Raw genomic sequence first — 27,481 nt, 5'->3', positions numbered from 1 at the left:
GTAGTGGGGAAAACAAGTCATTTTATAGGGTAATGGATATAGAAAGCAGGGTGATATGGTTTCCATAGTGACTGGGAGCTGTTGAGGTCTCCTTGATGGATGTGCTTTGTTTGGGGGTTCACCAAGGTGAGATTGTGCATTGTTTGAAGTTTCTATGGAGGTTAGGGTTCATGTCCTTAGGAAAGGATAATCGATGAGGCTTTTCTAGGAGCAATGAAACTCAGGTCTGACTCCAACAGATACATCATCAGTGCATAGAGAAGGGTTAAGTATAAAGCATAATTTTCTGTCCAATATTTTTTCTGAAATTACAGCAAGTTATTACTAGGATAATACACCATGATCAGGTAATATTTAATCTAGGTAGGCAGGGACGCCTCAATTTTAAGAAAACACTCAACATAATTGACCATTTTAATAACAAAACCAGCAGAAATCATGATTTTCTCAATAGATGCTGAAAAAGCCTTTCATAAAATTCAACATTCATTCCTATTAAAAGTACTAGGAAAGTTCAGCAATAAATGGAGTTTCCTTTATAATAATAAGTAGTATCTATCTAAAACCATCAACAAATATTATAGGTAATGGAGACAAACTTGGAGCATTTCCAATAAGATCAGGGGTTAAACAAGGATGCCCATTATCACCATTACTATTCAATATAGTTTTAGAAATATTAGCTCTAGCAATAAGAGAAGAAAAAGAAAGTGAAGGAATCAGAATTGGCAATGAGGAAGCAAAGCTTTCACTCTTTGTAGATGACATGATGGTATACTTAGAGAAGTGGAGTAAATCAGCTAAAAACTTCCTTGAAACAATTAACAAATTTAACAAAGTAGCAGGATATAAAATAACTCCCCTTAAATCATCAGCATCTCTATTTATGAATACCAAAGACCAAGAGCAAGTGATAGAGAAATTTAATTTAAAGTAACTGTAGACAATATTAAGTACTTGGTAATCTCCCTCCCAAAACAAACCCAGAAACTGTATGAAAACAATTATAAGCTATTTCACACCAAAATAAAGTCAGAGCTAAATAATTGGAAAAATGTCAATTGCTCATGGTTAGATAGAGCTAATATAACAAAAATGATAATTCTAACTAAATTAAATTACTTATTCAGTGTCATACCAATTAAACTGCCAAATAATATTTTACCAAGCTACAAAAAAGAGTAATAAAATACATCTGGATCAACAAAAAATAGCAAGGGAACCATTGGGGGAAAAATGTAAAGGAAGGTGGCCTAGCTCTACCAGATCTAAAACTATACTACAAAACAGCAGTTCATCAAAACTGCTTGGTACTGGTTAAGAAATAGAGTAATTGCATCAGTAGATTAGAATAGCTTCAAAAGAAATAGTGGTAAATGACTATAATAATCTAGTGTTTTACAAACCCAAAGACATTAGTTTCTGGGATAAGAACTCACTATTTGACAAAAATTGTTAGGAAAACTGGAAAATAGTATAAATAGCATGGGAAAAACTAGGCAATCATAGACCCACTTTTCACATCCTATACCAAAATGAGGTCAAAATGGGTACAGGATTTAGACAAAGGGTAATACCATAGATAAAATAATAGACTATCTGATTTATGGAAAGGGGACAAATTTATAACCAAATAAGAAACAGAGTACATTACAAACTGCAAAATGAAAGATTTTGACTATATTAAATTAAAAAGTTTTACACTAATAAAATCAATGTTCCAAAACTTTAAGGAAAGCAGAAAACTAGGAAACAATCTACACAACTGGAAGTTCTGATGAATGTCTCATTTTTAGAATTTATAGAGAACTGCATCAAATTTATAAGGCTGCAAATCATTCCCCAATTGATAAATGACCAAAGGACATGAATGGACGGTTTCAAATGAATAAAATAAAGCTACATATAAATGCTTCAAATCATTACTGATTAGAGAAATACAAATTAAAACAATTCTGAGTTATCACCTCACAGCTATCAGATTGCCTAAGATCACAGAAAAGGGAAAATGATCAATATTGGAGAGAGTTGCAGGAGGATTGGGACAATAATGTATTGCTGGTAGAGTTGTGAACTGATCCAACCATTCTGGAGAGCAATATAGAACTTTCCCCCAATAGCAATAAAACTGTTCATACCATTTAACCCAGCAATTCCAATTCTAGGCCTATACTCAGAAGAAATCAAAAGAAATGGGAAAAGTTCCCACATATTTCAAAATACACATAGCTCTTTTTTGTAGTGATCAAGAATAGGAAATTGAAGGGATGCCCATTAATCGGGAATGGCTAAACAAATATTTTTTTTTATGTTTTAATGCAAGACAATGGGGTTAAAGTGGCTTGCCATACATCTAGGTGATTATCACGTGTCTAAGGACAGATTTGAACTCAGGTACTCCAGGGCCAGTGTTCTATCCACTGAGCCACTGAGCCACCCTGGCTAAACAAATATAATGGATTATTATTGTTCTATAAGAAACCATAAATGGTCAGACTCTAGAGAAACATGGAAGGAATCACAAGATCTGATTCTTAATGAAGGGAGTAGAACCAAGAGAACAATGTAGCATTAACAACATTAGAATTAGCAACCATGTCGTGAGATGATCAATCCCAATGCATGCAACTGCTTGCAGCAATTCAGAGAGCTAGGACAACCCTATTAACTGACTACAGACAATGCTATCCCCATCCAGAGGAAGAAAAATAAAACAAAAACCCTTCAGAATCTGAGGAATACTTCATTCACTTTTTTAAAAAAATATATCTTATGTATTTCTTTCCCTTAATCCTAATTCATCATACCAAAAATGTCTAAACTGTAAACATGCTTAACACAAATGTGTATGTACAGTATTAACCTGACTGTTTGCCACTGAGAAAAGAGTAGAAGGAAATTTTGTAATTTAGAAATACGCATAGGCATATGGATGAATGTTAAAAAAAAAAACCTTTCATAGCATGTATTTGGAAAAGTACAACATCAATAAAAAGTAAAAATTGGGTTAAAAAAAAAGACTAAAGTTTGGGCTCTTGACATCAATTCCTGAATTGAGAAATGAGGAATTCAGGTTTCTAGCTAATGATGACTGGTTGATTGTGATAGATAATTTAGAGAAAGAGGAGTTTCAGCTGAATCAACTCTCAGTGCTCTCAAGGCTTATCATGCTTGACTAGTCTTCCCCTCAATGGCTAAGTAAATTATTTCTTCTCTTGAATTTACATAACTAGACCAAAACTGGTACTTAACTCTGAGGGCAACAGCCAAAGTTACATCCTAGTACAAGAAATAGCATAACACATTGAGAGGAACATTAGACCTGGGCTCAATTACTAACTAGCTTTGTGACTATGGGCAAATCTAAATTAGTCACTCTTTGATTTTAGTTTCCTAATTGATAAAATGAAGCTTTAAAATTCAATGACTACAATCTCCAAAGGGGCAGGTCTAGGTGGTGAGGATAGAATACTGGGCCTGAAGTTAGGAAGACTCTGCTTTCTGGGTTCAAATCTGGATTTAAGGCCCTTAGCTGTGTAACTCTTGGCAAGTCACATCCCTGTTTTTCTCAGTTTCTTTATCTCTCACCTAGCTGGAGAGCCCAGGAGAGCTCAATGAAATAGTGTTGCTGATCACTTTGTGAAAGAACTATTCATCTGTTTTATTTAGCCCATTTCTCCACTGTTCGGCCCTGATTTATTGTTTCTTCCTCCCCCCCGACCCATTTGTATTCTCTTAGAATAATAAATAATAAGTTGATTAATAGATAAGAAGGAATTTAGAAATGATTTTCCAAGTCAGTCTGATTATTAGATATGATTAATAAGAAGGGATATTTCCTTGCCAAACACACTAAGAAAAAAAAAGGAAAAGTTACATCATTTTAAAAAGCAAATCCTGGCCAAGTATACTTATATATTCAGTTTCTGGGGCAGATGGTTAAAAGCCACATGCTTGTGGATTTTCCCACTCTTTCCACACTTGTATACTCATAACCACTTGGGGTACGTATGGTTTAACCTCTTTCTCTAAGTCATATTTATGAGTTGAGTAGTTCCATATCATCAGATTAGTGGGAAAATGTGAATAGGACAAAATGGGGAAGGACTTCTATATGCCAAAATTTTAAAAAGAGAGGGATTTTTTTAGGTTCAGATTTGGAGTTCCAATGCAATGAAATTAGTCAAATGAATTATTTCAAAAGTCCTTATTTCCTGGGCAGGCAAAGCAGGATTTCAATGTTGGAAGAGGCTATTTGTAATGCTGGCAGCCAAATGGAGTGGTGTTGAGTTTTCAGAGAAAAATATTGAGACTCCAGCCTACCATCTCTCCCTTTCTGCTTGGTAAGAATGTAGGTCAAAGTTTATTAATGAAGAAGGCATTGTCTTACCTTTAAAAAGCATATTAATAAAGCCAATATCCATTATGACCGTTATAAGACTGCTTATGTAGCTGAAATCCTTGCATAATTTTTCTCAAGAAAGAAGCCTATAACTCATGCTTCACCTGACTCTTTGCTCATTCAGTTCCTCCAATCTCATGTCCTTGGATTTTTTGTTGTTGTTTACTCATTTCAGTCCTGTCTGACATTTCATTTTCTTGCCAAATATAATGAAGTGATTTACATCTTCTCCAGCAGAGTATTTTATACTTTATCTGAGGCGTAAAAGGGAACACTGGAGTTGAGGAGTTGAGAGAGATGGGGGAGGGGAGGGGAGGGAGAGGGAGAGGGAGAGGTGGAGGGAGAAAGAGAGGGAGGGAGGGAGGGAGGGAGGGAGAGAGAGAGAGAGAGAGAGAGAGAGAGAGAGAGAGAGAGAGAGAGAGAGAGAGAGAGAGACTGTGTGTGTATTTGTGTATTTATGCACGTGTATATTGTGTGTATATGTGTTTGTTTCTAGCTATTTATTGGGGGTGAGGAATGGTCAGAACTGTATGTTAAAAATTCTCTTTAATGATTGAATGGAGGATGAATTAGAGTGGGGAAAGGCTTGCAACAGACAGTTCTACCAGTTAGTAGTTCAGCTTTGAGGTGACAAACATTGGATTGCATTGTTGGCAAAGATAGAGTAGAGAAGAGGCATGTTTGAAAGATGTTGCAAAAGTTAAATTGATAGGTCTTCACAACAGACTAGATATAGGACTGGGGATGATAGATATTTGGGAGTTGCCATTGATCTTGGCTTGTTCTTTAATAAATTAGAGAAGGGAGAAAAATGAAATTAAGTATTATTTGGAGAAGTGGGGAGGAGGTAAGAGATCAATTCTGCTTCCTGTCTAGTTACACAAGGGCATACCCATCCTATACTGCCAAGGGAAACAACCCTCACAGCACTAGCATTTGTTCATAGGCTATTTTATTTTTGATCAGCAACTAGGAACTTTTAACAAATAGAAGTTTAATGAATTTCAGCTAAATTTTCTGCCCTACTTAATTTCAAATTTCCCTAAATTTGAGATCCAATATTTTGAGACCTTCTCTCCTTTAAGTTTATCATAATTGCTCAAGTCAAAATCCTGGGGATCTTCCTCTTTTTTCTGAAATTGCAAGTATAAGCAGGATATATAGTTATCTGCTTTGCTCTTTCCATATGACCAACCAATAACTTATTTCATTTATCTATCCATCTATCTATCTATCTATCTATCTATCTATCTATCTATCTATCTACCTACCTACCTATTTATCTATTGGTTTGTTTAATGTCATTCTTTATTCTGGTTCTTTGAAAAAAGACCTTAATTAATTTTTATTACTTTTTTAAAATGAAAATCTACCTTCTCTCTCTCCAACCCATCCCAACCCTTGAACTTGAATGAGAAAGTAAATAAAACAAATATGTTGCAAATATGTATATTTAAACCTCAACTTATAATCTTCCTATCAGGAGATTGGTTGTATATTTTATCCAGAGCCCTCTGGAAACTTTGGTTGCTCATTGAACTGATCAGAGTTCTGTATTGTTTTTGTTTTATAAATTGTCCTCTTAGTTTTTCTCACTTCATTCTACATCAACTCATACAACTTCTTGCCTTATGTGAGTTCTCTGAAAAATTATTTTCTAGGCAAATATATTTTTAGCATTCGAACAACATGACCAACCCATTGAAGTTGTGCTTTCTGAAGTCAAATCTGAATGATTTTCAATTCAGCTTGAGAAAGAATCTGTTCCTAAGACAATTCAAATGTCAGTGGTTCAGTTTCCTGGCATGATGTTCGTATACTGTCCAGATTTCATAGATATACAACAATGAGGTCAGCACAGTGACTTAATACAACTTTATTTACATAGGCAATGTACTACCTCCTCTCTCTCACACTTTCCTTTGGAACCTCCCAAACACTGACCTAGCTTGGACAATGCTTGTGTCAACCTCTTCGTTTTTGTGTATGGCCCTGGAAAGCATACTGCTAAGATAAGTGAAAATATCCATAGCATTCCATTTTTCTCCATTTGTTGTAACTAACTATTCCACATATGGATAGTGTGATCTCTTTTCTTACTGTTATTTTTATGTTCTATATTATAACTAACTGGGCATGCTACAGCTTCTTGGAGCCACAGATGAGAGTTGGGTGGCAGGTGGTCACCAAAGATGAAAAGTTATCCTTTAAAAGAACTCATCAGTTCATACATCAGAGTCTTCCCTGAATATATGAATACCACTTTATGCAAACGTTATGTTGTTCTACCAGGGAAACCAGTAAAAACTGGAGGTTTCTAAATGTCAAGCCTTTGCAAGATAAAAGTGATTGCCTTATGATGGAATGTGATATTTCTTGCCCTAGAAAGAGTGTAAGTGTGACCACCTTAATTGCCCGAGAAAAGACTAGAAATACAATGACCTTATCTGGATAGATACTGTCAAACTCATCATAATGTATGCCACTAAACAATACATAATGATCCCTGTGGGTCACATGTTGACTTGGAAAGCCATACATTAATATATCTATTTTTACTGTGCTTTGTTTATTTTGCTAAATATTTCACAAAAATATTTTAATTTGATAGTGATGTAGAATTTTTTCTGGATTCTATGAAGAACTCAAAGACCATCTGACCCTGGGGGAAAATGTGAAAAAAGAAAAACAAATTAAATAGGAAAATTACAACAAACAAATAATGGATAATTGAGAGAGAAAGCAAATGAGTTAAGCATCTTATAGTGGGTTAAGAATTCCTAAGGAGTACAGAGCCATATTGGAAATAATGCACAGTAATGAAACCAGGTGGCCAGCTTCCTGACCAGGTCTAGTAGGAAAGTCAAGAGAGAGGGAACAGTGTCTCTTTAAAAAACCCTCTACGATAAGTGAAAGGGGCAGCATTTTGGGAGTGGTTAACCCTTGGTATAGGAGGAGATACTACCCGGTTTAAGGTAACATTTATGTCACCTGCATAACTAGTCTGCTCCACAGGCAAATGCGTGGCCAAGGTCATTCACAGTGGCTTAGAATTTGCAAATGTATGGGGTGACTATTGCCAGAAATGTTTACAAAAGTCAACACTTAAACAGTACAGAAAATATTACAAAAATTTGTTTCTAATATAGAAGATTACAATATTTCTCTGTGCCCATAGTTCTCCTCTATCAATAGGACTGGGAATTGCATATCTCAATTCCAAAAAATGTATACTCTTCTGCCTTCTGGAATGCAACCAAGCATCAACTACCCAGCAAAAGTGAACATCCTCTTCCAGGGAATAAAATGGACTTTCAATAAAACAGGGAATTTAAAATGTTCTGTTGAAAAGTCCAGAGCTGAAAAGAAAGTTTAATCTTCAAGTACAGGACTCAGGTGAAACATAAAGAGTGGATGAGAAGGATAAATTATGAGGGATTTAATGATGCTGAACTGCATGTATTCCTACATGGCAAAATGATACTCATATGAACCTCATTTATTAGAGTAGTTAGAAGGAGCTTTCACGGTCCAGACACTGGAGATAGCTTAATTTAAAGATATATTTTAAAAATCGAGTAACTGGGTAAAAAGGAAATGTACTGGAAGAAAGGAAAGGAGAGGTAGAATAGACTAAGATATTCCATGTAAAAAGAGTCAAGAAATACCTTTTCCAATGGTATGGAAGGGGGGAAGGTGAGGGGGATAGAGAGAGCCTTTGTCCTCATTGGAAATAGATCAGAGGCAGAGCCAAGATGGACACAAGAACGGATTGTGTCTTAGGCGCTCTCTCATAAAACTCATAAGCTAAGGATTCTAAATTTTCAAGAGACAGAACCCACAGAGGGACCCAATGAGGCAATTCTCCTACTCAAGATAACCTGGAAAAGAGCAGAAAGGCTCTGCTCCCTGGGGTTGGAGGGGCAGCCCGCCAGAGGGGTGGCCCATCAGAGCAAAAGAACTTCAGCCTCCTGGAGGCAGCCCCAGGGCACTAGGAGCTGTGGCTCACAGCAGCAGGGGAGTCTCCTGAGCTACACCCCCGGGAGCACCAGGCACAAAAGTGGGAGAACAGCAGGGGACCTCTGCCAGAGCGAGCACGTGGAGCCCAGCCCTCAGGGCACACAGTGAGCAACTTGGTCTTTCAGCAGCCCAGATCCAGGAAAAGAAGCAGGTGGTGCTGGTAAGCAGGAGCCCCCAGGCCATGAGCCCATTAAATTTAGGAAGGGGAGTAAAGAGAGAGACTGCAGAGCTCTGCCCCTGGAAGAGGACTCTGGGGCTCTGAACACATTCAGATCCTGATCCCAGTCTAGGCCCCACATAGAATAGCAGGGCCCCCTCCACCTCAGCCCCATAGCAGAAGGGGGTGCATATGGTCATTCACAGACCAGGAGGGAGAACAGAGCCTCACACACTGAGACCCTTGTGGGAGTGTCCCAAAATCTCAGGAAGCACCCCAAAAACAGGCTCAGGCTGGGAAAATGAGCAAGCAGAGAAATAAGAGGAACACCATTGAGTAATATTTTGCATATGAGCCCAAGAAGGATCAAAATACTCAGTCTGAAGATGAGGAAGCACAAGTTCCTACATCTAAAGACTCCAAGAAAAACAGAAATTGGGCTCAGGCTATGAAAGAGCTCAAAAAAGACTTTGAAAATCAAATGAGGGAGTTAGAAGAAAAACTGGGAAAAGAAAGGAGAGAGATGCAGGAAAAACATGAAAATGAAGTCAGCAGCCTAGTCAAGGAAATCCAAAAAAAAAAATGCTGAAGAAAATAGCATGCTAAAAACCAGCTTAGGTCAAATGGATAAAACAGTTCAAAAAGTTACTGAGGAGAAGAATGCTTTAAAAAGCAAAATGGGCCAGATGGAAAAAGAGATAAGAAAACTCCCTGAGGAAAACAAATCCTCCAGACAAAGAATAGAACTCAGGGAGATTGATGAATTTACAAGAAACCAGGATTCATTACTTCAAAACCAAAAAAAAATGAAAAATTAGAAGAAAATGTGAAATATCTCATTGAAAAAACAACTGATATGGAAAACAGACCTAGAAAAGATAATTTAAAAATTATTGGAATACCTGGAAGTCATGATCAGGAAAAGAACCTTGACATCATTTTCAAAGAATTACTACAGGAAAATTGCCCTGATATTCTAGAAGCAGAGGGCAAAATAGAAATGGAGAGAATCCACTGATTCCCCCCAAGAAAGAAATCCCAAAGAACCAACCCCTAGGAATATTATAGCCAAATTTCAGAACTCCCAAGTCAAAGAGAAAATATTACAACCAGCCAGAAGGACACAGTTCAAATATCGTGGAGCTGCAGTCAGGATCACACAGGACTTAGCAGCAGCTACATTGGAAACTCGTAGGGCTTGGAATAGAATATACTGGAAGGCAAAAGAGCTTAAAATGCGACCGAGAATCAACTACCCAGCAAGGCTGAATGTCTTCTTCCAGGGAAAAAGATGGACTTTCAATGAACCAGGGGAATTTCAAATGTTCCTGTTGGAATGGCCAGAGCTGAACCAAAGGTTTGATCTTCAGATACAGGACTCAGGTGAAGCATGGCGATTGAAGGAGAAGGGGGAAATATGAGGGACTTGATAATGAACTGCATGTATTCCTGCATAGAAAAATGACACTGATACTCATATGAATCTTCTCAGTTAATAGAGCAGGTAGAGGGAGCTTTCATAGTTGAAGCACAGGAGAAAGCTGAATTCGAAGATAAAATATAGTGTCAAAATGGAGTCAATGGAAAAAAGGGAAATGTAATGGGAGAAAGAAAAAGGAGAGGGGGAATAGGCCAAGATATCTCATATAATAAGTTTTTTCTTTATTACAATGAGCTATTGCAATGATATAGAAGGGGGAAGGCAAGGGAGAGTGAGGGAATCTTTGCTCTCATCAGAGGTGGCTAGGAGAGGAAACAGCATATATACTCAATGGGGTATAGGCATCTGGAGTAAGAAGAAAAGGGGGGGACAGAGGGGAGGGGGGGATATGAGTGATGGAGGAGAAGATGGACCATGGATGGGAGAGTGGTCAGATATAACACATTTTCCTTTTTACTTCTTACAAGGGGCTGGGATTGGATGGCCTGTCCGGTAACATAGGGCCAGGTGGATGCTGGGCCTAAGGGGTGGTAGGGGGGCTCGGGGCCTCTTGGCCCCAGGACCAGGGATCTGTCTATTGCACCCGTCAGCTACCCTACAGAACAGTCAGAGTGAAAGGAGAGAGAAAATATAGTACATGGTAGTGGAGAAATACGAAAGGAGGGAATTGTGATCAGCAATGGCAATGGTGGAAAAATATGGAAGTAACTTTTGCAATGGACTTACCATAAAGAATGGGATCCACCGGTGATGGAGTTGTTGGCATTGGAACAAAGACTGAAGCACATTTATTATTATTATTATTATCATTATTATTATTATTATTATTGTTGTTGTTGTTGTTATTGTTATTGTTATTGTTATTGTTATTGTTATTGTTATTTGGGGGGTTCAGGGCAAATGGGGCTGGGTGGCCTGCCTGGAGCTGCATAGCAGGGTGATCATTGGGGGTCTGAGGCCAGATTTCACCCCGGGGGGCTCCTGGCTCAAGGGCCAATGCTCTGTCTGCCACCCAGCCACCCCTACTATTATTACTATTTTATTTTATTTTGGGTCTTTTTTTTCTTTTTGGTTTTTGCAGGGCAGTGGGTTTGGGGTGGCTTGCATGTCACATGGCTAGGTGATTGTTGGGTGTATGGGGCTGGATATGGGCTCGGGTGCTCCTGACTCCAGGGCTGGGGCTCCGTCCATTGTGCCACTTGACCATACCTACAATTATTACAATTATTTTTTTATTTTAATTTTTTTTCTCTCCCCTTTACTTTATCACTCAAGTGAGTCTATATTTTGTGGGGGAGGGGTATCCTCTTTACTTTTAAACAAGAATATTTTATTAATGTATAAAAACATTATTTGTACAAAAATAAAATAAATAAATATTAAAATAAAAAATGAATAATGTGTAGAATTAAAAAAAAGAAAAAAGGAAATAGATCAGAAAGGAAACAACATATATACTTAATAGGGCATAGAAATCTAGGAGAAAAAGGAGAGAAGGGGATGGAAGAAAGTGGACAAAGGGACAGGGGAAAGGGGAGAGGTAGGGGAGAGGGGAGAAGGTAAACCATGGGAAAACATAGTCAGATATAATACATTTTCTTTTTCACTTTTTGCAAGGTGGTGGGATAAAATGGCCTGTCCAGGACCATGGGTTTGGGTGGTTGCTGGGGGTGGGATGTGGGCTTTGGGTCTCTTGGCCCCATGGCCGGTGCTGCCCACTGGGCCATTTGACTGCCCCACAGTATACTTTTGAAGAGGAACAGAGTGAAAGGAGAGAGAAAATATAATAATTGGTAGTAGGGAGAAATGGATAGAGGGAATTACAATCAGCAACATCAACTGTGGAAAAATATGGAATTAACCTCTCTGTCAGACTTATGATAAAGAAGGCAATATACCCCAGAGACGGAGCTGATGGTATTGAAACACAAGCTGAAGCACATTTTTTTCTCTTTCTTTCACTTTATTTCTTGTGAAGTTTTTTTTTTTATTTTTGTGGGATGAAGGGGGCATTATGCTTAATTTTACAAATCTTTTTTAATTAAGTGTAAATAAGATGTCTTAATAAAAGTATTTTAATACAAAAAAGAATCTATCAGTGATGTCAGCCAGGTATGAACAAAACTTATATATCTCTTTTAAATCAATCACTCATTCAAAGTCTTTATAGTAGATGGGAAATGCAAGTGGTCAGTTTTAAAACTCCTTAAAAGTTATTAGGTAAAGTTTGATGGTACCACATGAGGAAATCTACCCTGATTATTTGAAATACTTACTCTTAAAAAATGAGACTTGTATAAAACCAAGGGAGTTTGACATTAGGAATTCAAGAATTTGATAAGTCAAGAGAGAGAGAGAGTGAGGTTCCCACCAAGCTCCAGAGAAAGAATTACTCGCAGGAAGTGGGAAGTAGAAGAACCTTGGTCTTGGCCTCTTCCCCTCTCCTTTTAAGATCTTGTGAACTTTGGAGAATTGAAAGAGACATCTAATTATAGCTGATCAATGTCTACATTGGGAACTGAGGAAAAAGTAGACACTGAGTAAAGGCAAACTCAAGACTTTACAAAGACCCCGAACAGAAGCTATACTATGCTTAAGGGACATAGCATGATTATGTTCAACAAAAGAGGAAAATCGACATCTAGGAAAGAAGAGTACTCTAACTTTGAGTTGAACTCTTCCTTTTTAAAATTTTTTTACATTTATGTAAGGCAATGGGCTTAAGTGACTTGCCCAAGATTACACAGCTGGGCAAAATTAAGTTTCTGAGGCTGGATTTGAAGTCAAGTCCTCATGATTCCAGAGCCAGTGCTCTATCCTGTACTCTTCCTTAAACTCTGAATGGATGAAGACTGGTGGGAGAAAGGTTGGGTGGTGATGTACCAACTGCACAAGCTATATCATCTTATTAAATGCACATTTCTATAAAAATCTAAAAAAAATTGTATGACAGTCATACTAGCTACTCATCTACAAAAGATTCCCAAATGAATATCGAAGATTGAAATTACTATTTACCCTAAGGCTATCAAAAGTTCATTATAAAAGGAAAGCATTTTTCATTTTGTGCAAGGCAAAGGGTTTAAGTGACTTGCACAAGGTCACACAGTGCAGTAAGCATTGGGTGTCTGATGTCACATTTGAACTCAGGTCCTCCTAACTCTAGGCTCAGTGCTCTATCCACTTTGACACCTAGCTGTCCCCATAAAAAGGAAAGAATTTTGAGCAAGGAAGAATTTGTCTTTTTCCTAGATGAAAGTGCTCAGTTACATTTTAGCTGAAGAGAGCTCAGTATCACCCTTCCAGACTAATCCAGCACATGCCAAAGAAGCAGCATGCATATATTTCCTCTTGTAAAGTGGATTTGTTTGCTGAGAAAGTATAAGTTTGAGTCATTGCTGGAGCCTGGTCTAAAAACTCCTCCTGTACAGAAACTCCTCCTTGTTGGCCCTTCCCCTCAGCAAACTGACATTCTCTGTGTTCAGTTTGCTGTAAGCCAGTTTCCATTATAGGTACCAAGTCCAGGTTCTTGCCAAATTGGGGAGGGAGAGAGAGAAGAGAAGAAGGGAAGAGTTATGAAGGTAGAAAGTAAAGAGAAAAAAACCAATAATACATGTACTTGCATTTACCAAGTGATCTCAGAAGTAATTTACTTTTTGTTCAAGTTGTCAACATTTTGCAAATAAGCTTCATTCTGTGAATTGTTTACAGACTACTTCTGGTGTGTCTTTAATAAATTAAGATCTGCTGAAGTTGTTAAAGAAATACTAAAGATAGAGTGAATGGTCTTCAGATTGCACAGAGGGGCCATTATTCTAAGAGGAAGTAGGAAAGGCAATCATAAAATTTTGAGAAATCATGAAATAACTTTATACTTATTGCACATCTATATTTGTTACAATGATCTACTTCATAGACATATAAATAGAACTGGCAAGTAATAGATTTGAAGTTTGCCTTCAGACGAGCACTGACTTTCAGCAAATGAAATTCAATTAGAAGCCTTAAATAAAGGAAGTTTGAAGAATTTGTCAGGGAATTTCTACAGGCAGCCCCCAATTTCCTCACTTCATTTAATCTAGTTGGATGTCTTGGGAATTGGGGTAAGTACAAAAACCTGCTTTGAAGAAAGATAAGATTTGAGTGTTTGGTTTGTGGTCTGATCTCAGGAAACGATTGAGGCACTTTTTAATTTGTAAATTGCACCTTCTGAGATTTCTCACAGAAACTTCAGAGTAATGCTCTCCAGAAATAAGAAATACACAGATAATACAGTCCTGTAAATTTTCCAATGCCTTCAAGAAGGTATTATAATATACTTCAAAAGATAATTAACTCCAAAGATAATTTATTATGTTTGCAAAATAAAGGACTCTGATTCAAGAAATGGTTCTGTGTTTACTTTTGGCAAAGGTCTCCTTTCTTCCATGACCACAGAAAAAGGAGGCAAGATAGTAAGGCAATATTGCATTCTATTTGTGCAAATAAAACGTGCCATCATAAGATCTCCCACACACAATGAAATGAGTATATTTAGAGGGATACTTTCAGTAGGATATACTCATCTCTACTTTTTAATCCATTCTATCTGTAAACATACAACTTCAGAATGTTGCTTAATGTCACATAATTCCAAAATTCCATAAATGCAATAAATTTTCCAGAGGCAGTGAAGTAAACAGAAAACCAGGCCTAGTAGTCCGAAAGACTTTGGTTCAAGTCCTGTTTCTGATACAAACTAACTGTGTAAGTATATGCAAGTCACTTTATCTCACCATCCCTTAGGAAACTTACTGAATAACAGTTACAAAGCAGATCTATCTATATTAGGAGGGAGAAATTCCTCACCATACAAATTCCATAAAATGTTAAATGAGAAATTATCACTACCAATAAAAATATTATTATTTGATTGCTTGTCATAACTTGGCAGAAATTAAAGTGAAATGATTTAACATTATTAACTTTCAAATCCTTAGTAAAAAAAATTAGACAAATGCCAGATAATAGTGGATATTTTTGTTGATTGTAAGATACTTTCTAACACAACCACATTTGTGAAAATGTAGAATAAAGATGAGAAAGAAAGAAATTTCTAAAAGACTTACAGAGAAAAGATGCTCCTTCCTTCCTTCTTTCCCACCTTTTTCTCTTCCCATCTTTCCACCTTTCTTACTTCCTGACTGCCTACTCTTTCCCATCCCCTTCTTCCCTCTTAATGACTCTGTCAATTTCTATTTTCTTTCCCTCAATCTGTCTTATTGCCTCCAAAGATTCTATAAGAACCCCATCATTGTGGACACTTGCCCATTCTACTGAGTAAAGATAGCTAATGATGTCACTGATGGAGTGGGGTGCGACAGAGTTTGACCAGATTTCAAATTCCTTAACATACTACACATTGCCACATTCTTTTTGAACAATAAAATAGCAAGCATTGTTCTTCAGGACACAAACTGAATAATTCTAGACCTGAGAAGCAATTTCCTAAAATCACTGGTAAAGGAAAAGATGACCCAATTTTAACTCCTGTCCAGGTCACTGTTCTTGCAGAAAAACAAACAAAACATTTTTTTGCAAATCAACCAATGTAAATTTTAAAGGAATCATATAATTCATTTCTTAAATATATAAACCACAACTTTAAAAACTCATAAATCATTGAGGGTCTGATGAAATTATAAAATTAAAAACTTTGATAAAGAGGGGTGAAAGAACAGTGTGGGAACTGATGAGTAATGAGTCTTTAGAGATTTCTAGACAATAGTCAACTATGAGAAAAGAGATGAAACCTTTATACCATTTCCTATTTTGATGAATTTGAAGTGAGGTACTCCAATGACTAAATTGTGTTTTTTCTATTTATTGTTTTAATTATTTATGCAAACTTTTGTGAATGGAACATTTGATAATTTTGAAATGCAGAGATTTTCTCCATGTCAAGATCTGATCCAATACAGTCAATAAGAGACATTTTGGGGCAGGTTTTTCATAATCACTATATTCACTGAAACTCTATTTCATGACACTTAATTTGCAAAATAATCATAAAACATAGTATGATTGAAAGATCTATCAACTTACTGAAGTCAGAAAGTTTAAATTGCTAACTGTACATGGAATATCAAAAGAAATGTATATAGTCAACTAACTAGCTGTTGGAAAAATTAGAGAAGATAGAACAATTAGTCTGGTAAGGAGATAAGGCTTTCACATAAATTTTCTGAAAGTTGTAACATGGCAGAAAAGTAATTGAATTCCTACCTTGTGTGACTAGAGAGCTTAATATAGTCGTGTATTAAGTCTATTTAAAAATCCAAGGCCATGAGGCATATGGTGGTGCAGTAGATAGAGTACCAGCCCTGGAGTCAGGAGGACCTGAATTCAGATCCAGTCTCAGACACTTAATAATGGCCTAGCTCTCTGATCTTGGGCAAGTCACTTAACTCCATTGCCTTAAATAAATAAAAAGTAAAATGGAAAATGGAAAAATCCAAGGCCATTAGTCAGTTTCATTGATTCCTTTTTGTCTTTCCTTCCCACTGATCAGAGTAATTAGATCTTTCTATGTTGTTTGCCATTAGAGTGATATTTTTATTATACTAAAGTGGTTTTAGTCAGTCCATGTAAGTGTTCCCAGAGCTGTCTTTTCATAATTTCAAGTGACCTAATAATAGTAACACATTTCATTCTAATACAAGTTTGTTTTGCCATTTCCCAATTCATATGCACTCTCTTATTTCAATTATTTTTTATTTATTTTTATGTTATAAAAAGGTCTCATTCATAAGTAACTGTCCTAAAATTCTTATTTATTTATTTCATAATTTGATTCATCAAGTTCTGCCAGGGATAAATTAAGTTCTATTAAAAGTGTAGTCTTACTTTTTACTTCCTCTTGTAACTCTAATTTATTCCATAATTTAGTTGCTCTTATTTGGTGCATATATGTTCAGTATTAATTCATTTTTATGTTTCCTTTTTTAAGATAGGATTTTTTTCCAATTGCATGTAAAAATAAATTTAGCCTACCATTTTTACAGTTTTAAGTTCCCAGTTCTTTCCCACAGTCTCCCTTTCTCCCTCATTGAGCAGGCAAGCAATTGATGGAGTTTATACATGCATAGTTATACAAAACACATTTCCCTATTAGTCATGTTGTAAAAGAAAACAGGCAAAAAAACCCCAAGATAATTAAAGTAAAAAAAAAAAAGACCAAACAGTATACTTCAATATGCATTGTTTCCATCAGTTCTTTCTCTGGAGGTGTGTAGTAATTTTTCATCAGAAGTCTTTAAGAATTGTCTTATAGCTTTGTATTGCTAAGAATAGCCAAGTCATTCTCAACTGATAATCAAACAATATTGTTGTTGCTGTATACAATGTTTTACTGGTTCTACTCACTTCATTTTGTATCAGTTTATGTCAGTCTTACGAGGTTTTTGGAAAGCACTCTGTTCATCATTTCTTATAGCACAAAAGTATTCCAATCCTAATTGATGAGCATCCCCCCAGTTTTCTATTTACCACTATATATAGAACATTTCCCCTTTCTAAAAAAATTGTCATTGGATATAAACCTAGTAGTGTTATTTCTGGTTGATATGCCTTTTCGACATAGTTGTAAATTGTTCACCAGTGTAGAGTTGTTCACAATTTCAACAACAGTGCATTAGTGTCCCATTTCCAATATTTACTATTTCCTTTTCTTTCATATCAGCCAATATGATAGATGTTTTAATTTGTTTTTTCTAATCATTAATATTTTGAGTCTTTTTTTCATAATTTTAGATAGCTTTAGTTTGTTTACTTGAAAACTGCCTGTTCATATGCTTTAGCAATTTATCGATTGGGAAATGACTAATATTCTTATAAATTTTATGGAGTAATATATGCATATATGTGTGTGTGTGTGCACACACACACAAACATATTTGAGAAATGAGATCTTTATCAGAGAAAGTTGTTATTAAAATTTTCCCCCAGTTTCCTTCTTTCCTTTTAATATTGACTGTATTGGTTTTGTCTGTGTAAAACCTTTTAAATTTAATGTAATAAAAGTTATCCATTTTACTTTTCTTAATGCCCCCTCTTTCTTATTTGGTAATAAATTCATTTTATTCACTGCAAAATTATGATTTCTTACTGAATATTTCCTGTCATCTTATTTTGTCCTATTTATGCTTCTCTTTTTTTACCCTGTCCCTTCCTCAAAACTCTTTCGCTTAATCCCTTCTCTAACTTGCCTGTTGAGTTAGATGAATTTCTGTGTCCATCAATGTGTATATATGTATTCTTCCATCCTGGAACCACTTAGGTTGAGAGTGAGGTTCAAGTATTATTTCTCTCCCCTCAATTTTCCTGTATATTATAGAAATTCTTTCTTATCTTCTTTTATGTGAGGTAATTCCCCCATTTTCCACTCTCCTTTCCCCCTTCTCCAATGGCATTCTTTTTTCATACCCTTCCATTTTCTTTCTGAGATTATCTCAACATAATAGACTTACTCTCATACCCTGCAAGTATACTAAGCTTCCAATTGCCCTATGAAAGTAAAGTTCTTAGGAATTACTTTTATAATCTTCTTATATAGGAATGTAAACAGTTTAATTTTAAGTCCCATATGAATTTCCATGTTTTTATATCTTCTGAGAAGGTCAAATTCTCTATTCAACTTTGATCATTTCATCAGGAATGCTTGGAAATCCTCTTTTTAATTAAATATCAGTTTTCCTCCTATAAGATTATATTCAGTTTTTCTGGGTAAGGGATTTTTGGTTTAAATCCTAGCTCCCTTGCCTTCTCTTAGAATATCATTTTTTTAGTAGTAGTGACTAAATCTGGCATAATTCTAACTGTGACTCCATAGAATTTGAATTATTTCTTTTAGGATTAACTAGGAGTTCTGGAATTTGGCTATAATATTGCTGGGAGTTTAATTTTGAGATTCCTTTCAGGATGTAACTGGGGATTTTATCAATTTCTACTTTAGCTTCTGGTTCTAAGATATTTGAGAAATTTTTCTCTATCATTTTTAAAAAAGATGGTGTTTAACCTTTTTTTGAAAATTATACCTCTCTGGTTGTTCAAAAATTCTTAAATTATCTCTCCTTGTTATATTTTTCAAATAAGTTGTTTTTATGTGACATTTTCACTCTCTTCTATTTCTCCAGTCTCCTGCGTTTTTAAAAATTGTTTTTTGATGTCCCATTAGCTTCTACTTGTCCAATTGTAATTAATAAGGAGTTATTTTCTTCAGCATTTTGGTACCATTTAAAAAAATTTCTCTAATTCTGTATGTTTGGGTTTTTTTTTTAAAGCAATCGTGGTTAAGTGACTTGCCCATGATCACACAGATAGTAGGCATCAAGTGTCTGAGGTAAGATTTGAACTCAGGGCCAGTACTCTACCACTGTGTCACCTAGCTGCTGGTTTTTAAAGGATTTATTTTCTTGCATAACTCATTATTCCCCCCCAATTTTCCTCACCATCTGATCTGAAATTGTGTCTTTTTGTGCTTTCAAAGCTCAGTGGGGGAGGGAGTTTGTAAATTTTCAGTGCTTGGAAGCCAGAGTGATCTGGGAGGGGCTTAGTGCCCTCCTGACTTGTGCTCTGGTCCTTACTGAGGTGGGCTGCTTCCTTATGACTATGCCTGCTCCCTTCTCTACCCAGAAACTGTGACCCAGCATTGTGTATAAGTGATGGAGTATATGTAATTAGAAAAATACCAGATGGTACCTCTTTTTATACCCAGGACTAGTACAGAGGTCTTCTGGTCTCTCTTTTTCTAACCAAGTACTCAGTTCCCATACTGCCCCTGACTACTAGGCTCTTTATTTCTACTGCTGTCATTGCCTCAGCCAGGTGCTGCTGCTACTCCTGATGCCATTTCTGCCACGTTATATTCCTAGTCAATCTCTACCCAAGTGTCTTCAAAACTCTTTCTGTATTTCTAAGCTGCTGTGAGCTAGAAAAATGACTCATTGAGATTTTTAATTGACTTCTTGGCTAGGATTTGATTTGATGCATTTTTTAGATTTTTTTTAATTGTTTGGTGGGGGGGGTGGGAATATGTTGAAAGAGATTGGCAAAATGTTGCTTTCAGCCTGCCTTCTCGAGTCTGTCCTCTATCCTCATCTAATCCTAAAGGTACAGTATTATTTTAAAGAATGTCCTTTGGGGAGCTAAGTTGTCACAAAATCACAAAGGCAGGAAGTTCTTCCCCAGACCACTCCAAAAACCTTTAAATAATGATGCTAATCAAATTCTAGAGTGGTGGAACCCACAGAAAGACTAAGTGAAACAATTTTCCAGTACAAGATAATTTGGAAGATTCTTGGAAAGGGTCTGTTTTACCAGAGTTAAATAGGATCTAAAGAGCAGCCTGGACCACGCTGTAGCAAACCAGCTCCAGCCATCCATGTACAGCCCACAGTGTACCTGGGTCCCTGGGGGTGTCTGCATCTGCGACAGTAGGGGTAGATCCCAGATTTAAAGTTCAGAGATTGCCAAGGACAGCTTGGAGGGTCATCAGGAAAACTGCTGCACCAGAGTGAGCATGGAACCCGTGCAGTGCAGGCCTCAGCAAAGCCCTGACCCCTGGAACCAGGATCAGGCATGTGGAATCAACCAGAAGTTGCTTCCAGAGTACACTCAGCCCATGGACAATAAAGGGATCAGGGAGATTGCAGAACCTTTGCTGTCTCTGAGGCAGGACTCTGTGACTTTGCCCCTACTCAGATTCAGCTCACAATCTGTGCTGATCTCAGGAAAGGAGTTTTACTGCCATAGCAGTATATATAGGTATAATGTACTATAGCAGAAGAGAGGGTCTCTTTACAATTCCAGGGCAGAGGGAAGAGCTTGTGGTCATTCCCAAACAGAACACAGGCCAGGAGAACAGAGCCTCTCATAAAACCTTGAAGGAATTGAGGTCCCTGGGGGGGGGGGGTCCTGAAAACACCTGCAAATACCTTTAAAAACTTAGACAAGTGTGTCTTCAACCCAGGAAGCAGAACCCCATCTTAACAAGGAGTTAAAATCAAGTCATATGATTGGGAAATGAGCAAACAACAGAAGAAAATATATGACCATAGACAATTATTTTGGACCTATGGAGGGTCAAAATGCACACTCAGAAGATAACAAAGTCAAAACATATATATCCAAAACCTCCAAGAAAATTATGAATTGGTCTCAGGCTATGGAAATGCTCAAAAAAGATTTTGAAAATCAAATAAGGGAGGGAGAGGAAAAATTGGGAAGAGAAATGAGAGCCATGAAGGCAAATCATGAAAACCAAGTCAACAGCTTGGTGAAGGAGATACAAAAAAATACTGAAGAAAATAACATCTTTAAAAACCAGGTTAGGTCAAATGGAAAAAGCAGTACAAAAGACCAAAGAGGAGAAGAATGCTTCATAAAGCAGAATTCACCAGATGAAAAGGAGATACAAAAGCTCTCTGAAAAAAATAATGCCTTCAAATGTAAATGGAGTTAAGGGAAACAGAGGGATTTCTTTGTGAGAAATCAAGAAATAATAAGCTAAAAGAATGAAAAACCATAAGAAAAATGTGAAATATCTCACTGGAAAAACAACTGAACTGGAAAACAGATCCAGAGAGATCATTTAAAAATCACTGGACTACTTGAAATGCATGAACATAAAAAGAGCCTAGACATCATTTTTCAAGAAATAATCCAGGAAAATTGCCCTGATATCCTAAAAAGAGAGAGTAATAGAAATTGAGAAAATCCACCAATCACCTCCTGAAAAGAGATTCTAAAAGGAAAATTGCCAGGAATATTATAACTTAATTCCAGAACTCCCAAGACGAGGAGAAAATAGCCAGAGAGAAAGAATTCAAATATCATGAAGCTACAGTCAGAATTACATAGTATATAGCAGCATCTACATTAAAGGCTCATAGGGTTTGGAATATAGCATTCTGTAAGGCAAAAGAGCTTGGATTACAACTGAGAATCAATTATTCAATGAAACTGAACATCCTTTTTCAGGGGAAAAGATGAACATTCAATGAAAAATCGGACTTTCAAATTTTCCTGATGAAATGACCAGAGCTGAACATAAAATTTGATCTTCAAGTACAAGAATCAGATGAAGCATACAGAGGTTGGATGGGAAGGGCAAATTTTTAGGGCCTTAATGATATTGAACTGCTTGTATTCCTGCATGGGAGGATGATTCTGATAACTCATAACCTCATTTATTAGAGTAGTTAGAAGGAGCATATATAGATAAAGCACAGGAGGAAGTTGTATTTGAAGGTATAATGTACTATAAAGATGGAGTTAATCAGCAAAAAAGGAATATACTGGGGGAAAGGGAAAGGAGATATTTTACATAGAAGAAGAAAGAAAAAGGTTTTTCAATAGAAGAGGTGGAAACTGAGAGGGAGTGAATGAGCCATCTGAAGTCAGAGAAGAAATAACATTCACACTCAATAGGGTATAGAAATCTATTTTACCCTAAAGGAGATGGGAAGAGGGGCTGTAGGTGACAGAAGAGAGGGAAGATCATGGGAGAAGGTAGTCAGATACAGCACAATATTGATGAGGGACAGAGTGAAAAGAAAGAGAATAGAATAAATGGGGAGTGGAGAATTGAATGGAGGGAAATACAGGTAGCAAAATTAACTGTGGGAAAAAATTTTGAAACAATTTCTCTGGATTTATGATTAAAGACAGAAATGATGGTATCTGAATATAGACTGAAACATATTTATTCTCTCACTTTATTTTTCTTAAGATTTCCCTTTCTGTGTGTGTGTGTGTGTGTGTGTGTGTGTGTGTGTGTGTGTGCATGTGTGTGTGTGGGGGGGTTGTTTGCTTTTACAACATGATTATCATAAAAATGTGAAAAAAAATAATGTCCTTGGATTAAAGTCTTTCCTTTTATAAATATTCAGACAACCATTCACTGAAATTCACTGAATTTCTAAGAATGAATAGAAAGTAGGGTGACATGTTGTCTCAACTGATAGTTAAACCAAGCTCTATGAATATTGGGTGTTAATAGGAATGCAGAAGAAAGTATAAGCCATATTCCATACTTGGGAAATTTTGTGTGTTGCTGATTAAGCATAACTTTAGATGGGTGGAGAGAATATTGACATATGGTAGAGTTAATATTAGAGTTTTGAAGAAGGGAGACAATACTTTTTTTTTTGATCATGAGGGCAGGCATAATTCTAGTCTCTTTTTAGGACTGCTTCTAGACTTATAGATAGGAAAACACTTTGGAAGCTGTCAACATGTAGAAGAAGCCAGCTCCTTAGTATAAAATCACTAGATCTTTATTGTCTAGTTGAGCTTTAAAGTTAAGAAGACTTATTGACTCAGATACTTACTAGTCGTGTGACATTGATCAAGTCACTTAATCTTGGCTTTAATTTCCTCATTTGTAGGTGAGTATAATAATAGTAGTGTCTTACATATAGTTGACACAATTTAAGTATACACACTTTTACATACATATATGTATATACATTTATGTTGACTATTGTTATTATCATAGTTTTCAGTTGGACTTCCTGAAGATCTCTTGGAATTTCTCCTTCAGTGAAATAGGGGTCACTTTAGATTTCATTTCACTCATATAAAGAGCTTATTCTTTCTCTATACTTTCTAATATTTTTCTAAAAACTTTTCTGATTTTATTGAAATTTGCTTGAATAAATCAGCTTATTCAGTATTAATATTTGTGAAAATGGGATAGCAGGGGGCAGCTAGGTGGCGTAGTGGATAAAGCACCAGCCCTGGAGTCAGGAGTACCTAGGTTCAAATCCGGTCTCAGACACTTAATAATTACCTAGCTGTGTGGCCTTGGGCAAGCCACTTAACCCCATTTGCCTTGAAAAAACCTAAAAAAAATGGGATAGCAGGGCTATCTAGGTGGCACAGTGGATAGAGCACTGGACCTGGAGTCAGGAGAACCTGAGTTCAACTCTGGTCTCAGACACCTAATAATCATCTAGTTGTGTGACTCTGGGCAAGTCACTTAACTACTTTGCCTTGCCCGAATCAAAATGAAAAGCAAAGAAAATGGCATAGCAGAGACAGTACTGAGTCTGTAGTTAGGAAGAAATGAATTTAAATTCAGTCTCAGACACTTAATTGTTATGACCCTAGGTGAATCATTTAAACCCTTGTTTTCCTAAATTACTTCCTATGTAAAATGAGGATAATAATAGCATGTGAGACAACATTTGCAAAGCATTTTATAAACTTTAAAGCAACATACCCATGAACTGTGTATGTGTTGTTTTAGGTGTGGCTGACTCTGCAAGATCCCATTTGGGGTTTTCTTGGCAATAAGTACTGGAGTGGTTTTCCATATCCTTTCCCAGTTCATTTTACAGTTGAAAAAAAATGGGAACAGTGACTTGACCAGATTTGGACTCAAGAAGATGAGATTTTTTGATAGCAAACAGAGTGCTTTATCCAGTGTGCCATGTAAACATACACACATATGATATATCTACGATTGATGATATTTTATGTAATTAAGGAAGAATTAAGTCTGTAGATATAAACTTTAATATAAACTTGGGGTTATACTAGGCTTTTAAGACTCAAGAGTTGAGTAAAAAGGTAAACAGAAAGGGGAAAAAACCCTAGTCAAGAATATTTAGAGTGTATGTGTGTGTGTATACACATATGTGTGTGTGTGTGTGTGTATCCTTACAAAATAAGATAATATTTGTAATTCTTGAGAAATATATTTTTCTTAGGATCTTTCAAAGAAACAGACTTAGAGAGGAGGCATAGGTATAGGTATAGGATGACCAGGAAAGTGTTGCACCTTCAGCCAATACCTTAGCTAATGAGGGTTGAATAGAATTGAGGAGATTGTACTTATAGGATATGGGTATAAGTAAGCTATGAAGCAATGTTTATTATGAGACAAAAGGGATAGAAGGAGAAAAGAAATTAGAGCATCTGTACATAATTAAATCATGAAGTGATCTTATTTTACTAGATAGTTTAGTTAACAATGGTTATACTGCTATAGTTATGTTACGGACACAGAGGGAGAGAATGTACTTAGAGGGACTGGTCATAAATGGATCATGAATTGATTTTGCTTCATTTGATTCTTTAGCTACAAATTAGAGAGAATTTACTTAGAAGGGAGGCTATAAATGGTTCATGAAATGATTTTGCTTTCCATGATACTTTAGCTCATGAGGGTTATATGACCATAGAAGGTTCTTGACAAGACAGTGTGGTATAAATATTATCATTTGATGCTATCTATGACTCTTGAGGTGTATTTCTAATGGGACAGAAGAGGGGAGTGTACTTAGTGGCTCAGATAATGTTGCTTATCTATCATCAATCAATAAATCAATCAACCACTGAATAATGTACTTCTATCAAGACAGATAAAAAATATTTTGATAGAGGAATTTTAGGGACAAGATATAGACAGAAGGAACATATTAGAAGAAAGATAGGCATTAGAGAATAAGTAATAGCACATGAAGAGACACATAGATTTATTATAGTAGAAGGAAAGAAGGGCATGGACAAGTGAGTAAATCCTACTCTCAAGAGATTTGATTCAAACAGGGCATAACATGTATTCTCGATTGGATTTGATGCTCTATGTGGAAGAAGGGGACTGTTAAATTGAAAGGTGAAAGTAAAAATAAAGTTAAAGTTAAAATTAAAAAGAAAAATTGAAAGGGAAAGTATGAAGAGAGATAATGGGAAAGAAAAGAGAAAAGTATAAATAGGGAAAGATAACATGGAGGGAAATACAGAGTTAACAATCTTAACTGTAAATATGAATGGGATGAACTTTCCCATAAAATAGAAGCAGATGACAGAATGGATTGAAAATCAGAATCCTACAATATATTGTTTACAAGAAGCACATTTGAAGCAGAGTGATACACATAGGGTTAAGGTAAAAGACTGGCACAAAATATATTATGCTTCATTGAAATTAAAAAGAATAGGGGTAGCAATCCTGATCTCAGACAAAGCAAAAGGAAAAATAGATCTTAATAAAAGGGATAAGAAAGGCAATGAAATATTTTTAAAAATATAAACATTTTATTTGTTTTTCAATTATATACAAATCCTTTCTTACTAAACATTTTGTAAGGTTTTGAATTTTACAATTTTCCCCCTCCTTCCCTTCCCTTCCCTCCTCCTTCCCACAACAGAAGACAGTCTGATAGTCTTTACATTGTTTCCATGATTTGCACTGATCAAAATTGAATGCGTTAAGAGAAAAAACATACCCTTGAGGAAGAAATAAATTATTAGAGATAGCAAAATTTTGAGCTTCATAATACAACTTTTTAAAAATTGAAGGTAATAATATGTGCTCTTTGTTTAAATTCCACAGTTCTTTCTCAGGATACAGAGGGTATTCTCCATCACAGTTATCTTAAAATTGTCTCTGATTATTGCTCTGATGGAGTGATCAAATCCATTAAGGTTGATCATCATCCCTATGTTGGGGACATAATGGCCTTCTGTTTGTGCTCATCTCACTCAGCATCAATTCATGAAAGTTTTTCCAAGCTTCTCTAAAATCCCATCCCACCTGATTACTAATAGAACAAATGTTCCATCACACATATACCAAAATTTATTTAAATATTCCCCAATTTTTTCTAGCTTACCAAATTAATTTTTAGAAGTTTGATTGGTATGGCATTAAATAAGCTGTTTAACTTAGGTAGAAGTCATTTTTATTATATTAACTCAGCCTATCCATGAGAAGTTGATATTTGCCCAGTTATTTAGATCCATTTTATTTATGTGAAAAGATATAGTTGCTTTCATAGAGTTGCTAAGTCTGCTTTGGCAGGTAGATTTCTCCTTCTAACTCTTGCTGCTGTATCTTGCTAGTAATATTTAGAAATGCTGAGGATTTATTTCAGTTTATTTTATATCCTACGACTTTGCAAAAATTGCTAATTATTTCCAGTAGTTTTTTAGATGAGTTTTTATGGTTCTCTAGGTATACCATCATGTTACCTGCAAAGCAAAGAGTGAGAGTTTAGTTTCTTCCTTCCCAATTCTAATTCCTTCAATTTCTATTTCTTCTCTTATTGCTGAAGCTAACATTTCTAATATAGTATTGAATAGTAGTGGTAATAAAGGCATCATTGTTTCTCCCCTAATTTTATTGGGAATACGTTTGGTTTAACTCTATTGCATGTAATACTTGTTGATGATTTCAGATAGATACTGCTTATCATTCTAACCATTTATTCCTATGCTCTCTAGTGTTTTCAGTAGGAATGAGTGCTATATTTTGTCAAAGGCTTTTTTCAGAATCTATTGTGATAATCATATGATTTCTCTTAGTTTTGTTCTTAATATAGTCAATTACACTGACAATTTTCCTAATATTGAACCAATCCTGCATTCCTGGAATAAATCTTGCTTGGTCATAGTGTATCATACTAATGATAAC

General features: G+C 36.0%; 1 protein-coding gene and 1 long non-coding RNA gene across 3 annotated transcripts in view; one reads left to right on the top strand and one right to left on the bottom strand.

Annotated features, from left to right (window-relative positions):
- Nucleotides 1-27,481, bottom strand: part of LOC141514700 (coiled-coil domain-containing protein 91-like) — a 500,695-nt gene that overhangs the window by 44,383 nt on the left and 428,831 nt on the right. The gene's annotated exons all lie outside the window — the stretch shown is intronic.
- Nucleotides 13,953-27,481, top strand: part of LOC141514702 (uncharacterized) — a 344,275-nt gene continuing 330,746 nt past the window's right edge. For both annotated transcript variants that reach the window (XR_012476086.1, XR_012476087.1), the window contains exon 1: nt 13,953-14,123. This is a non-coding gene — a long non-coding RNA (uncharacterized LOC141514702). The remainder of the gene's footprint in view (nt 14,124-27,481) is intronic.

This window comes from Macrotis lagotis, chromosome 2 (assembly GCF_037893015.1).
Source record: "Macrotis lagotis isolate mMagLag1 chromosome 2, bilby.v1.9.chrom.fasta, whole genome shotgun sequence".
In the NCBI taxonomy this organism is placed as follows: Eukaryota; Metazoa; Chordata; class Mammalia; order Peramelemorphia; family Peramelidae; genus Macrotis; species Macrotis lagotis.
This window is presented reverse-complemented; position numbering and strand designations above follow the sequence as displayed.